This window comes from Lissotriton helveticus, chromosome 1_1 (assembly GCF_964261635.1).
Source record: "Lissotriton helveticus chromosome 1_1, aLisHel1.1, whole genome shotgun sequence".
NCBI lineage: Eukaryota > Metazoa > Chordata > Amphibia > Caudata > Salamandridae > Lissotriton > Lissotriton helveticus.
Genome location: NC_136057.1, coordinates 1,480,193,782 through 1,480,210,321, shown reverse-complemented (window position 1 = coordinate 1,480,210,321; position 16,540 = coordinate 1,480,193,782). Strand labels below are relative to the sequence as shown.

The following is a 16,540-nucleotide window of genomic DNA, read 5'->3' as shown; positions in this document are numbered from 1 at the left end:
TCGTCAGGGGTAGTAAGCGCTATATAAATGCAATTACAATACAATACAACACAATGTAAACTACTGTCAACTTAGAAGCCAGGTTGGCTGAAGATGGCAAACGTGATTCCGAGCAACCATTGGCGTATCACGTTTAAGTAGAAACAATTTTCTGGGGTTGTGCAGCGGATCGAGTTGGGTTCAGAAACAAGGGTTGGACTGTGTTTTCTCAGGAAAGTTAATGCGCGTGTTTAAGAGCTGAACTGCCCCGTTCAAGCTACTTCTGGTCCGGCTCGATCGCACTCTAGGCCGCAGCGCTTCTAGCCGTTGCCAAGGAAACCGGGCGCCGGCCTGAGGACAACCACTTCCGGTCCCGTGGCGCGTCATTTCCGGTACAGGAGCTGCCGCTGGAAACGGGGGAGAGCGAAGCTGAGCGGAGAGATGAAAATGTGAGTACTGGAGGGGTGGGGAGGGCAGTATTACAAAGGAGGTTTGCGCATGAGAGGGGAGTATCACACGAGGGGGAGGATTATAAGGAGAAAAGTAGAAACCCACAGAGAGGGAATTAATTGCAGTGGTTTGAGTACTGAAGGGGGGTGTATTCACTCAATGGGCCGCTTACTACTGGGTATGCCTTATTAGAGCAGAGTGGCGCATTGGGGTGTACTACAGAGGAGGATGTCGGGTGGAGATGGACGCTGCAGGAATGTGCTAAAGAGCACACGAGGGGGCTACTTCAAAAGACGGCAGACTACTATATGGGGGATGCGGGGCTGTTACTGCAAGGTGAGCATTAATGAGGTGGGAATAGTGGAGGGGTTGTGGATGGTGACGGATGCTTCAATGAAAAGTACCACCGAAAAGTACACTGCGGAGAGTACAACCAGGTTGGTGAGTGCTGCTGGCGGAATACTTTACAATGTCTGCGAGTAGCACAGAGCACTAGGTGTTTTTTTTTTACATCAGGTGTAAGTGGGTGTTGTTTGGGATATCCCTGCAGAAAGTACCCAAGGGGAGTACTACCGTGCTGGTGAAACAAATTGTGGCAGTGGATGGTGCCTCAGCGTTGTCGACTACAGAAAGCATCACAGGAATTAAGTACTATAGGGGAGAAAACTGTAGAAGAGCAGGTACTGCAGGGGAAGAGAAATGTAGTGTCGAAGGGTACAGCAAAGCTCCAGATTACTGCACTCTCACGTTTTCTAGGTCTCTGCCGGGGTAGCTAACCCCGTCCAGATGATTTCGTTGATTTTTGGTACTTGCACCGTTGAATTTATGATGGAATAAGCAGCACTCCCAAGTATCAGAATGTTAAAACAAAAACTGTCCAGGAGAGCTACCGCGCATGAGCCTGGGAAATATGTGAGAAATTGTATCTATTTATTTATTTATTTAATGCAATTTTATATAGCACGAACATTACCCGAAGGTGTCAGAGTGCTTTACAAAAGAACCAGTTGCGTTATATGAGGACTTTAGATTACATGAGTCACAATAAAAGATACAAACCGAAAAAAATTCAAATGTACAAGTTGTAAAGTTACTCAAGGAACGGTAGTAAATACAAAGGTCTACTACATATTCTAGTGGTTAGAGTTATTTATATATATATATATACATATATACATACAAATAGTAAATTCACTCAGGATTAAATTTTTGCAGTAATAATTACACCTTAGCAAGCTAAGGGGCAGGGGAAGGAAGAGGGGGAAGATCAGAAAGAAAGGGAAAGGAAGGCAGAATAAGGACAGGAAAGTGAAAGTGAAACAAAACGGGCGAGGGACCAACAAGATCGACAACGAAGAGTAGGTCCATGGCACAGGAGAGACAATAGAAAGGTAGCCCGGCTGGGACAGAGGAAGAGTTCAAAGATCATTAAGATGGCGGATCAGGGACAGAGGAGTCAAAGAAGAAAGTCACAAAATGGCAGGGAGCGTAAGAGTCCAAGTCAGAAAGTCAAGGGAGCAAATTCCAAAAACAACAAGAGCAAATTTTGCGGAGGGTAACTAGGGGGGGGGAAGAGCCAGGAGGGAGGAGAGCAGTAGGTTTCAAAATCATAGCCGTACTGTCCATGAGCAAAATTTCAAGCCAGCGGAGGCAGTAGTGTCCGATCCGGTGTCCGTAGGTCAAGGAAGCATGTTGCAGGCGCCAAAGCAGCAGTCCATAGAGCGGGAGGCCAAAATGATCGGTGCCAAGACTTCATACCTCCGCTATGTCCCCAAATCAGGCAGATGTCTTGCAAGGAGGCGAAACAGTCAGCAGCAACGCGGGCATGCAGTAGGCGGCCCCTCTCCCACCGGCTGTGTCTGCCTCGTACTGAAGTTGCGGGCAGGCAGGACAACCTCAATGGCTGTCTTTCCCTACAGGGGGTAAACCGGCAGAGCTGTACCATGGGGTGGGGACGGCGAGAGGGCTCTGCAGATCGTCAAAGCTAGATGCAGCGGTATCAGGCTCCCATCTTACGACCTCCCGGGTGCAAGCTCGGTATCCTCCAAACGCCATCTTAGTTCACGGTTGCTGAGGAGCGTTTCGTTTCATTGCTCGGCTCACCAATGATCAAGGTAATTGATGTTGTGTTCTGTGATAGCCGCAGACATTCCGATAGCGGAATTTGTGCTTCATGTGGGTTTTAAGTGCGGCGAGGATTATCCCTTCCTGCCCGCTGCCGCTTCTTGATGCTGTTGTGTGGATGAGAGTACCGCATACCTGGAATTTTCTACATAGTTACAGAATTCTATAGTGCAGTGTCCCGGAACAAGACCGTGCATATTGTGGAATAGGATACTGCTTGGGGGGGAGTATTACGGGAGAAGGGTGGGGATGGGTGTACAACATTGCAAAGTTTTGCAGGGAGGCTAATATTAAAAGCTATAGAGTAATACAGAATGGGAAACAGAGGACAGTATTGTATGAGGAGAGTGGTTTTAAGAGGTCACAATCAAATTAGTGCAAGGGTAACTATGGGGGGTACCCCATTGGAACAAACCAAGTTTTTTACTTACTTGGGTGTTACTTTTAGCGAGACCCTTAGTTGGTCCCACCAGGTTGAGCTTATGGCCCTAAAGCATTTGCAGATAGGTGGTGCGCTGATTAAAGAGCACAAAGGCTCTTTTACCCGGCAAATTTCACCACTAATTAAGATATATGGCTCAAAGGTTCTACCCTCAGTTTTATATGGGGCGGAGCTATGGGGCTTCAGCAAACTGGATCCCTTGAGATCAGCCCAAAACAAATTCCTCAGGATGGCAACGGGTCTGCCCCAGTCAACTCCGCGGATCCCGCTTTTATATGATCTCGGGTGTCAACCGGTGGAGGATCAAGCGAGATTCCGTCCTCTGGCATTCTGGCGACGTCTATGGACAACGCCGGAACTCCATTTTTATGCCAGGGCCTGCCTGGAGGTCAAAGATCGTCCTGGTTCCTCAAACATAGGCTGGTTTAAGGATTTAAGCTTTACCCTTTCGGCCCTGGGGTATGGTGATTTGTGGTCTGGTCCTGAATTAGCAACCTTTCCCTCCAAAAAAGACCTAAAATTGCACTATTGGGACTGGGTGGTTTATAATAGACACTTGAGTCTGTGTTCCAGCAATCTTACAAGTCTATTTATTGTTTTTAAAGACATATCCAAGCTTGAACAATATTGGGACATGATAACAAAGCCCCTGGATCGCAAATTATTCCACCAGTTCAGATGTGGCTCGCTGCCTCTAGGGGATTTCACTAAAAAGTGGGGTTCTGGCGGGACGGGGCACTGTCCAAACTGTCTTGGTCAAGGAGAAAGTGTAAACCATTTTTTGTTTGTGTGTCCTTTGTACACAGCCCCAAGAGCCAAATGGTTAAGCCCGGTTTGTAGATGCCTAGGTACCCGCTCGGCTGTCGAAGCAAGCAGAATTTTAAAAACTAACCTGACCCCAATAATAGTTGTGGGGGTAGCTAAATATTTGGGGTGGGCTTGGTTGCTTAGAACCAGGTTCATCAAAAGTAAATAGCTGGGAGTTTAATAATGTTTGTTTGCTTACCTGTTAATGACTAGTTCACTATATCTGATGCTTATTGGTAATTTATGTGGTAATGCCAATTTTGTACTCATTCATAGAAGCCTGTATAAGTAATTTAATATTGGTTTTAGATGTTTTTAATTATGTATTTACTGTATTTTACGTCTTTTATGATGCATCAATCGAATAAAGACTTATTGAATTGAATTGAGTAATATATGGGGGAAATGCACAGCTGGAGGCTGCTAGAAATCACTTGATACTCCAGGCGAAGGATCCTCCGGATCTGGAGTGTACCGAAAGGGCAGTATCAAAAATTACACTAGAGATTCCTCTGGGCGGCCACAGCGTGGGGGGCAGAGCATTGAATTCATAGGCAACTTCAAAGGACTTTTCTACATGGCTGGAGAGTAAAGCAGAATGAGTGCTGCAACTGGGAGTAAACTAAGTTGAGAGACCTTTATGGAGGAGTGTGTACTACAAGTTGGTAACAGGAGGGTGGGCTTCTGCTATACGGATAGGCGTTATTGACTGATGGGTAGTACGTGGAAAGAGTACTTGAGTAGAAGTTTGTACATGAGGTGTCTATACTAAAGGAGACATTGATTCTAAAGTGCTGTAATAATAGACTGCCTGTGCTATGGATAGAGCATACTAGTACTAGAGTTTGTATCAGTGCTTAATATTACTGTGAAAACTCTGCACATAAAAAGATAGAAACGTTATTGCCCGCCTCCCAAGTTGGCAGATCGATTCGCAGTTCTCGCACTAGTACAATAGTGATGAAACACCCCAATAACCTATTCCCAATCGACAATATGGATGGGGGTTAAATGAACTACCCAGAGCGAGATGTAATGGCAGAGTGTTTAACAGTGCAGTTATTATGCACAAATTAACTCCATGTAAGCGCTGAACTTATGTACAGCAAAAGAGTAGCTATAGCCTAAACAAGTGGAGAATTGTGATATAAATGTCTGCTTTGTTTATAAAAACTAATTCAACAGATTCAAACACAAAAAGATAGGACAAGCTTATATATTTATTTATGTGCGGAGTTCTCCTTCTCGACTTTGGAGTCGTCGCAGTCGTAGTGTTTATATTAAATTGTAGTTTTCTGATTACGGAAAAAGAGTAAACGTACTCAAGCATGTACGTTTGCCATTGTGAATCAGACTCTGAGTGAGCATCACAACTATAGGGTGGAGGACTGGTAGGCAGAAGACTAATATCACTAAAGCTGTAGTATCACTAGACGTGATGCTGAGTTTTAACAATACATAGAAGGGGGTTCCACATTTTAGAAGCTCAATTATAAATGCCCCAGAAGTGTGAAGCAGTTATCCCCCAAATTCAGATGTATGGTCCCAAAGCAGAGATTAGGTAGGAATATTGGTACTTTTGTTGAAAGTATCCGTACAAAGTCAGAAAAAACAGAGGATGTTCGAGGGGTAAAAGAATTTTGCTATTTAGGAGTGTGCCACATTTTTTTTTAGCATTGTCACCCTGCACATTACATGCTTTTGTTTCTTCCTGCCCTTTTCCTGGATTGCTAGAAGTTTTGTGGGGAACAAATATTGGGTTTCTGTTTAGGTTGAGCATAAATATTATGGAGCACATCTGATCGATGTTGACATGGTAACACATGGAATCGGTCTGTGTTAATGTAATGAGTACGTGAAAACAGGTATTGTTCCAGTGGGCCCCTACAACCAATTTGTATAGGCATGGTGTTACTGGAACCAGCCACTGTTTACATTGTTATGACCAGGATCAAGCTTGTGTCGATATAGCGTGAACTAGGAACTAGCTAATGCTGACTTTGGGGATTGTGATGTTGCTGGCAGCCAATCAGTGCATTTGCTCATGCAGAGAAAATTCGCTCCCGATGGAGTCTGACCGGACCATTGTTGATTGCAAGGGGAAGCCGTGGGTGTGGTGCTCCCTGCCTACCGCTGCCCCGCTGTAACTGACATCACGCAGCGCGGCCGCCGAGGGGAGTGCAGCCCATCAGAACTACAACACCCAGCAGCCCATGCGCGCTCGAAAACCGCGCCAGGAGGCGCTTAAATACAGCGTGAGCCCCTGCACGAGCGGGGAATAGAAATTTATTGTCACTGACCCTTTTGCTGGACGCTTTGCTGCACCGGACCATTGTTGATTGCAAGGGGAAGCCGTGTGTGTGGTGCTCCCTGCCTCCCGCTGTAACTGACATCACGCAGCGCGGCCGCCGAGGGGAGTGCAGCCCATCAGAACTACAACACCCAGCAGCCCATGCGCCACGCGCGCTCGAAAACCGCGCCAGGAGGCACTTAAATACAGCGTGAGCCCCTGCACGAGCGGGGAATAGAAATTTATTGTCACTGACCCTTTTGCTGGACGCTTTGCTGCACCGGACCATTGTTGATTGCAAGGGGAAGCCGTGGGTGTGGTGCTCCCTGCCTCCCGCTGCCCCGCTGTAACTGACATCACGCAGCGTGGCCGCCGAGGGGAGTGCAGCCCATCAGAACTACAACACCCCGCAGCCCATGCGCGCTTGAAAACCGCGCCAGGAGGCGCTTAAATACAGCGTGAGCCCCTGCACGAGCGGGGAATAGACATTTATTGTCACTGACCCTTTTGCTGGACGCTTTGCTGCACCGGACCATTGTTGATTGCAAGGGGAAGCCGTGGGTGTGGTGCTCCCTGCCTCCCGCTGCCCCGCTGCAACTGACATCACGCAGCGCGGCCGCCGAGGGGAGTGCAGCCCATCAGAACTACAACACCCAGCAGCCCATGCGCCACGTGCGCTCGAAAACCGCGCCAGGAGGCGCTTAAATACAGCGTGAGCCCCGCCTCGCGGGACGCCGGGCGAAGCCCGGGCAAAGGGCGGGCCGCTTTGTGGCCGTTCGGTGGCTGAAGGAGGCTGGGCTGTGCCCATTCTCTAAATGTTGCTGATATACCACCAACTCATGTAGTAAGTCTGCCTCCTTTCTGCCATTGAGCATCTCTGCTATGTGTCTTCACCACATTCATGCAAAGTAACTGCTCTTCTTATTGCCATTTATCATCAAGTTCCACTCTGACAGCGATCATCTATAGGGCCCTTGATCTGGTTACGCCTCTAACAATACCTAACCAGCGGCTAATAACATTGGAAGGGAACCTACTTGGGGTCTGTCTTCAACAAAAGATTATTATTAGCACTTATGGCTGCTAATGCCGAAAAATTCATGCAAGCCGAAGCAGTGGGAAATTGCAAGGGTACTCTGGATGACTACTTTAGGAAACCTCCCCCTGATATAGAAAGGGATTGTTCTCTGGCTGAACGCAGGGCTGAGCGGCGCCGCTCGATTGAAGCTATCAAAAACAGACTTCCTGTGGACGTACTAACACAGATTAATCCAGCAGGCGCAGGCGCAACATCAAGTATTGAGGATGCGCTATCTACGCAGGGCATCCCTATGCTCCTGCGAGATACGCCTCCCTCAACGACTGCCCTTAATAGCCTGGAACAAAAAAACACTTTAAATATTAACGACACTAATGTTCTTATAGAAATCATACCTGATACTCCCCGAGTAGTGGTAGGGAATATACAAAAGAAAGCAGGGAAACGGGAAGCCGCTAAAGTCTTTGGACCACCACCAAATAAGAGAAGGAAGAGAGGAGGTGTGCCACAAAGAGCTAAGATCAGCCACACTGACTTTGGGAAGGGCAACAAGGTACTTGTTACATCTGCTCCCACTACAAAGGTTAGACTACCCCCCGAGTCAGGTCAGGAGGCCGTACATAAAACAATGCCGCCCACACATAGCCCCACACTGAGTGCACCTAGTACCAGCTTAACATCTACCAGGGATTGTACGATCAAGGAACAACTATCTTCTGTCTCCCTTGATAGTATTGAACATCTACTTAAGTCATTTACCTCTCCTATATTTATTTATTTAGAAAGTTTTATAGAGCGCGAACAAGATCCATGCGGATATCAGAGCGCATATTGGAGAGGTTGAAGAGGTTAGAGCAGCGGTTGGGGGATTTAGAACACGCCATCATTAACAAAGCAAGTCCTCCCAAAGTTGCACCTAAGCAAGCCCTACTCCCCGCAGCCGTAGTTCCACCCCCTATCCCTGCAGCTCAAAGGGATGTAAACTCATCTAGCAAAATTGTGGCGGGTAATTACCAAGGGGCGAATCCGCAAAAAGCAGTCCATCAACTCGCTCCACATATCCCTAAGGAATTTCCAAAGAAGGCAAGTACAGTTTATGGAGGAAATGGGTACGAGCATGGGGGACGGGCATATCCAGATAGATCAGGAATCACTAGGGACAAGTTGAATTACCACCGGACGCGGTCCCCTATGTGGTTGTACTCACAGGCGTCCCCATACTACAAGCTGGCAGGAGGAAAGGCTTCAGTCAATTAAAAAATAAAGCCATGCACTGGCTTAGCCAGTACAGACCGCTCCCAAGTAACATCAACGGCGAGATTGTCCATGTACGCCGTCTCTCCTGGCTGGGGAGTAGAGAGAAAGATATTGAGGGTGATCTCATAATTATAAATTTTAGAGATCCGGTCGCGGTCAACCACATCTTAAACTGGAATTCAAGAACCAATGGTACAACCATTACTCCTCATGACCTAACTTATTTCTACCCAAGAGCTCAGGTAACTTCCTTAATGTCTCTAGGCCCCCCCCCCCCTGGCTTATGGAACAACCTCCCCACAACATTTAATAATCAATACGTGTGGCAGGCTCCCCACCCTATGATCCCAAAAAATGCCTATGGGTGGAACAACATCCCATATAGGGGACATAGAAATAACTACAGTGGACCAGACCACTCACAAGGAACCAGGGGAATGGACCATTTGCTGCCATTCAGTCCCTTCGAGCATACCAATAGATTCGCAGCACTCTCAGGTCTGGACGACTGCGAATGACGGTTGGGGCCCTCTTCTAATACGTCACCAACTTACAGGACAAAAGACAAAAAATATAATGTTAGTGCCCAAAGTTATACCCCTGCTCCTGTACATATCACGTCCGTGTCAGACCCTTGCCCTGTGATAGTCCCCTATCCTAAATTACAAGCTTCTGGGGTAAAAACGATGTTAATTCCCCAGTTAGATAACCTGTCTGGGACCACATCCTCTGAAACAATGGTCACAATGGAACCAGTCTCTGAGATACCCATGGTTGTAATGTCCCCATTTGGGACTATACCCCGTGACATAATCGAGCCAGCCCCTGTGATACCTATGGAAGTAATATCACCAATAAACATGGAAATTCCTGGCAGTATAATAACATGGAACATAGCGGCTCTGGCCCCATAAATTAACGATGCAGACTGGCGGTCAGTAACTATGTCCCATTCTATTATAGCTCTCCAGGAAACATGGGCTAGGGAGGAGTCCCACTTGCTGGGTTTTAAAACGTTCTTTACCCCTGCAGTTCCCACTAAAATGGGTAGACATAAGGGAGGTCTGTCTATGTATTTGTCTATTTGCTCAGGTCCCACTGTCCTAGGGAGCTTCCTGGATTCCCCTTTTTTTCAGATCTTAAGGGTATCCTGGGGAGCTCTGGAAAATCTAGCTATTATTAATTTCTACAATAACATCCCGATAGCACAAGTGGAAACCACAATTAAGAAATTGTCAAGTACCCTTAAGACGATTATAGATAGCTGTTCAGGGGATATGGCCCTCCTGTGGGTAGGCGACTTTAATTGTCCATTGTGCCCAAAGAGTCTACAGGGTGTGTGCGGCTGGGAAGATGAATCTATAGGACCAACAAGCCACTTTGCCCACACAAAATTAGGGGACTTACTTAACAACTTAATGGTGGACCACTCCATGGCATTTATTAATGAGGCTTGTTCTGTGCCAAAAACATTTGCACCCACATTTAACGCAAGAGGGGCAAAGTCAATTATTGACTTTGCCTTACTATCGTTACGCTATGCCTCATTGGTTAACAGCTGGGAGACACTTACAAGTGGCATTAGTGACCATTACCCCATTTCAGTTACTTTCAAGCTAAACCTGGATACGCGGCCTCTTAACACTCAACATAATTATGATTTTAACCCTATTCTTGGCCAGCGTAACGGATTTTGCATCAAATGGGAAAAGGTAATACCAGAGAGCTTTCAAAAAAACCTAGTGAATATTTCCCATAAAGAAATTATTAAGTGTTTGACGTTAGAAGAGAGCGAAGAACAAGTCTTGGTCTCTTTTAATAAAATTTGTCGTGTAATTAAACACCTTCTGACTAGAGATCTACGTAATATAGTTAAGAGAACCCCAGGGTGGTTTGACCCAAATTGCTCCAGGGCATTGCGGGAACTTAAAAATGCACTGCATGCTACCCCATTAGATAGAGCTCAGGTTCAAAGGGCAAGGCGTAAGTACCGTGCCGCTTTGATTAGAAGGAAGAAAGATTTAAAAGTTGAAGCCTGGGAAGCCCTCCATTCAGCAGCAACACAAAAGGACGCTGCTGCGTTCTGGAAGGCTGTGAATGCTCCTTTCTACCAAGACAGCCAAGGTCCTCGCCTAGACAATGCTATCACGGCCCAGGAGTGGGTGTCCCACTTCCAGGCCCTGTATAGCAATAAGGCTCTGCCTGTACTAGCTTCCGAAACACCAATTGCGTCAGAAGAGGAGGATTCCCCGTTCCCTCTAGACATTCAATTCAAACTAGAGGAGGTATATAAGGCCTTAAGGGAGAGCTCAACCTCGAAAGCACCAGGCCCAGACTCCGTCCCCATTGATGTTTTTAAAACGTACCCAGACCTGTGGGCTCCTCTACTCACTAGAGTTTTGAAACGTATGACGAAAAGAGGTTTTATACCAACCTGGAAGGAGCCAATCTTAGTCCCGATATACAAGAAGGGGGATAGGAATAACCCTACCTGCTATCGGCCCATCTCTCTGTTAGATGGCTTCATGAAGATGGCGGGCAGGGTCATTCTTGCTCGCATTCAGGACTGGGTGGAGGGACAGGAAGTGTTGTCTCCCTTTCAGTATGGGTTCAGGGGAGGGCGGGAGACAATTGAGCAGGGGCTGAATCTTTCACTAATCATTTCGAAATATATTCACGCAAGGAAATCAAATCTGTATGTGACCTAGGTGGACCTCAGCTCTGCTTTTGACTGCGTTCTGCACGACAGTCTCTGGCAGACGTTGAGGGACATTGGGCTGGACAATAAAATAATCGTATACATCAGAGAACTCTATGTGGAGGCAGGTGCCCGAGTTAGATACGGTCAGAGGGGGGAATGTACAGATCTTTTTAAGATTAGTAGAGGGGTAAGGCAGGGCTGCATCTTGGCCCCCCTGCTATTTAATCTATACATTAATGGAGTGGGTTCTTGCCTAACACAGCAGTACTATGATTACCCCGTAATCAAGGGCAAACCCATTCCTATTTTACTTTATGCTGACGATGCGGCCATCCTCTCACAGACCAAGGTAGGCCTCTAGAAAGCCATACACACCTTCACTAATTTTATGAACACTAGAGGGTTATGTGTAAACGTCTCGAAGACGTTTACTATGTTGTGCAGTCCAAATAAACATAGACTACCATGCCCAATTGTTTTAAATAATAGGAAGGTAGAGTTAGCCGATATCTTCTGCTATCTGGGGGTCCACTTTGATAGACAAGGCACCTGGAAGTCGGCCGTGAAAGCACGGGCCGTGGCATTTAACAGAGCAGTTGGGGCTCTCATGAATTTTGCGAAAAAAATAGGAAACAGGCCAGCAATGGAGCTCCTCCGAATATTCAAATCGAAATGTGTGGCTATTGGGACCTATGGGGCTGGTATCTGGGGCTGGCAGCAAGTGGAGGAGATCCAGCGAATTGAGAACAGGTTGCTCCGATTTATAACTGCTACACCAAGGAGCACCCCTATAAATGTATTACATGCCGAAGTTGCTCTCATTTTTATTACGGATATTATAAAACTAGCCCCAGTTTTACTTTGGCACAATGTTTGGACCAACCCTGCCACAGAATTAAATAGATCCATTATAGAGGACTGCTTGAACTGTGACGGGCTGAAAAACATCAAATGGCTTATTTACATTAAGAACTTTGTCGGTGAGATTGGTCATCCTGAATATTTTACGGACCCAGCCTCATTGGAATCTCTCTCGCGATCTGCGCTGAAAAAGATGCTGCTGGAACATTTGGAATTACAAAGGTGGAAGGGCGAAAGGTCTAAAAAATCGGTCATGAGCCACGATGAAGTGACATCTCAGAGGGGTCTCCAGTTGTATCTTGCATTAGAACACCCCCTACATCACCGTAGGCTCCTGACTTACTTTCGTCTGGAAACCTTCTATAGACTCATATCATTCCCGACCTGCAATGACTGGGCGAGGGGAAAAAGGCTGTGCCCTTGTGATGACAAATCATTTCAATCAAACATACACTGCACTCTGTTCTGCACTTTATATAGCCATTCGAGACGACAAATTTTAAAACCTCTTCTGTTAACTTGGGGCCTAAGGAATTCAAGAGACGCTTATAATAAACTTAGGTCCTTCGATGATTGCCTCACTATTAGTACAGTGAGCCTTTTTCTGAATACAATTCTAAGTGAGAAAGTCCATCGTCATGGGATGATAAGAGTTAGTCAAATGTTTTTAATTATTATTTATTTTAACTGTTTGTACTGTTTTATTCCTTTTAATCATTTTACCTGAAGAAGTCAAACCTTAGTAATGTTTAAACCAGAATGAAAAATATGATAATTTAAATTGTGATTTTTTTTATCTGTATACTTTTATGAATTGTTATTTCAATTTGAATAAAGTTCTTTGAACTTGAACTACTCCCACAAGTATTTATCTAGCCTCTCGCAGACCCAAGTGTCCTGATAAATATATTTTTTAAAACCTGAATTTCTCCAAGCCTACTGAACGGATTTACACTAAATCACAAAAGAGCACAATCTGCATACCAAGATCTAACTTCCTGCCAAGTTTGGTGCACTTCCATTAAGCGATGTTTGCTGTAGCCCTGTCTAAAGAAGTCTATGAAAAATGCACGGGGATTTTGCAGTTTGGGACCCTTCTTCTCTCTCTTTTCTTTTTCTTTTCTTGACACCCCACCCCCTCCCCCACTTGATGATGCACCTTGAAACGTCTGACGCACAAACTTACATATGCATTGAGCAATTGATAAACCGAATTAGTTTTACCTGTAACTTTGCCGACACGCAGATGCAGAGAGCATTTATATGCAGCATGGTTATATGTGGTGTTGACATACTCTACAGTATGTCTTCTCTGTCTGCCTATACATTTCAAGGGGGAAGGGCTATATATAATGTGATGTGTAATGGCGCTAACCAGATTGACAAAGGCTTCTAGCAAACCGAAACGCGTCTCTCTTGTCTCATGGGTTGAGGGTGACCTGTGAGAATAAACTAATGCCGTATCCTGACCGCGTGGAGTCCGTGCCTTCTTTCATAAATGTTTCTGTGAGACATGGATTTTGTCTTATTATATATATATATATATATATATATATATATATATATATATATATATATATATATATATATATATATATATATGTGTATGTGTGTATGTATGTGCGTATATATGTATCTGTGTATATATATATATATATATATATATATATATATATGTGTGTGTGTATATATAATCGTTATGTGCTTAGATGGATGTTTTGATGGACTTGCTGCTTCTGGTTTAGCTGAATCTATTTATGCCTACTACCCCTTCTGGTGTACAGGCCGTCAACCAGGACCCCCCAGTCAGCTCTGTTTTGGGCTTTTCTTTCAGTCTGACTCCAGGTGTAACCCATCTCCTTGCGGTCAGCCTCGAGGCCTATGTACCAGGTGTGTCTTGGCCTTCCTCTTTTCCTTTTCCCCTGAGGGTTCCAGGCCAGGGCTTGCCTGGTGATATTTGAGGTGTGCTGATGGAGGATGTGCCCTATCAAGCTGCAGTGCCTCTATTGATTTCTTAATGGGTAGGGACTTGGGAAGCCTGCTGCCCTAGATTGTTGTTGCAGATGGTGTTTGGCCAGCGGATATGGAGGATTTTCCTCAGACCGATGTTGGTGAAGATCTGGACTTTGGTAGTGGTAGTTACTGTTGTCCTCCAAGTTTCTGCTCCATACAGAAGGACTGATTTTACGTTGATGTTAAAAAGCCCGATCTAGGTTTGTCGCATTAGGTCCAGCGCCCTGCTTGTCTTTGACACTGCCCAGGTGGGTGAAGGCCTCTACCTCTTCCAGTGTATCGCCTGCAATTGTGACTGCAGCTGTGCTGGCAGTATTAGCCTTGAGGATCTTTTTTTCTCCCCTGTGGCTGTAATGGGCCACGTTGTACTGATGTGGCTACCACATTGTCGGTTTTCTCTTCCATCTGCTGATGGTATTGGAGAGTACAGTCAGGTAGTCTGCAAAGTCCGGGATGTCGAGCTGCATCCAAGTTGTCCACTGGATCCCATTTCTTCTCCCTGCTGTGGATGGCTTCTTAATCCAGTGTATGGCCAGCAGAAAGAGAAAAGGCGAGAGCAAATAACTCTGGCGGACTCTTGTCCTCACTTGGAAGGCTTCTATGAGTTGTCCTCCATGGACTATATTGGATGGTCATTCCCTTGTAAGAGTTCCCGATGATGATTCTCATGAGTTTATCTGGCCCACAGCAGTGGCGGAGGAGCTTCCAAAGGTGCTTGTCCACGCTGTTGAATATCTTCTCATAGTTGATGAAGTTGACATAGAGGGGGGAATTCCATTCCATTGACTCCTCAATAATGATGTGCAGTATTTCAATCTGGTCTGTGCAGGATCCATCTTTGCGGAAGCCAGCTTGCTGGTCTCGCAACTAAGCATCAACTTGTTTCTTCATTCTGGTCAGGATGATTCTATTGAACACTTTGCCTGGGATTGATAGAAGAGTTATCCCTCTGTAGTTTGTGTGGTTACTCGGCTCACCTTTCTTGGGGATCTTGATGACATATCTCTCCTTCAGGCCTGACACCTTTTCTTCTTCGCAGATCCTTCCAAACATGGGGTAGAGCATGTCTACTGATGTTTCAATGTCTGCCTTCATAGTCTCTGCAGGATTGTTGTCGAGTCCTCCTACCGTACCATTTCTCGGATGTGTGATGGCTTGCTGTATTTCTTCCTAAGTTGGTCAGCTGCAGTCCATTGACGAGTCCTTGTTGGCTGGCTGTATGTCTAGTAGCGATTGTAGCATGGGCTGGTTCAGCAGTTCTTCAAAGTGCCCCACCCATCTTCGCTGTTAGCCTTCGATACCCATTATTGTCTTCCCAGCGTTTATCTGTAACAGGTCTTTCTGGCTTTACGTATATGCTGTGGAGTTTCCTTGTTATGTATTACACTTCTTTCCAGTATCCATGGCTTTGCTGCTTCCTGGGCTTCTCACGCAAGACCATCAATGAACCCTCACCTGGCTGCTCTTAAGCTTCTCTTTACTTCCTTGTTTGTTTTGGTGAACTCGCTCTGAACTTTCACCTTTTGTGTTCTAGTTCAACTGGTGTTCACTGCAGCTTTCTTTTCCTTTCTCTCTTGGATTTTGCGGAGAGTCTTGGTGGATATACATTGTTTATGCTGGTCGTTTTTGGGGCCCAGTGCCTCCTGATAGGTTGATGTCACTGTTTCTTTGATCTTCTCCCACTGAATTTCTACTGGCTGTCAGCCTCTAGTTCTTACAGGACTTGACACTTGTTGCTGAGGGTAACTGAGTATTCACCCAGTTTCTTTGCATCTTTGAGGAGGGTGGTGTTATACTTATATCGCTAGTGTCAGTTCCATACATGCTTTCTTCTGCATTAGCTTCAGCCTGGCCACGACAAGGAGATGGTCTGACACCAAGTCCGCTCATCTCAGCTGAATTATTGATTGTCTATTGCCCAGCCTGTACAGCCTTTTTTTCTTGACAGCATCACTAGCCAGTTAATTGAATATAGTATTATGTTTTGTGGCTGATGGTTTATTAGGTTCACAGTAACTTTAGCTGAATGATTCTAAGATATATTTGTGTGGCGTGGGCAACTCTTGTTGAGTCTACAGTATTTTCCCAACCATACTGCTTTGTTACCATGCTGGGCTCATGTGCAGGGCTCCGTCTAGTGTGTTCTCTCTAAGAAAGTCAAGTTGTAAGTATACTTGTGTAGGTGCTGTGTACTCAGTGATGTTGGGTGGCAATGGCGAATACTGTTGAGATACTTGGATAGCGAAGTGTATGTATAGAAATCAAAGACGTCTTGTAGACAGCTCTTGTAGTTGGTGGTTTATTCATCAAGTTACATCTTAGTAAGGTCCATTATATGTCTCAATGACAGCCCAACCAGGAGCAGCCTCCTAGCTGCTCAGCCCATCTTCCCCAACTGCTATCTCACCAGTACCAACATTCCTCACATTCCAAATGACACCATATTGTTAGAGCATCAGGCAGAGAACAAGGGCAGAGAAGGTGCATTACTTAACAAGCAGATTACTACACATCTTCTCCTTTATAATGATTAAACAAAATCAAACTGTATACACATATATAACCATAAGAAGAGAA

The 16,540-nt window shown here is 45.6% G+C and overlaps 1 protein-coding gene across 1 annotated transcript in view; it reads left to right on the top strand.

Annotated features, from left to right (window-relative positions):
* The first annotated feature begins 292 nt into the window (after positions 1 to 292).
* Positions 293 to 16,540, top strand: part of SPATS2 (spermatogenesis associated serine rich 2) — a 335,634-nt gene continuing 319,386 nt past the window's right edge. Inside the window, exon 1 of the mRNA XM_078686466.1 lies at positions 293 to 428. The gene's annotated coding sequence lies outside the window, so the exon portion shown is untranslated. The remainder of the gene's footprint in view (positions 429 to 16,540) is intronic.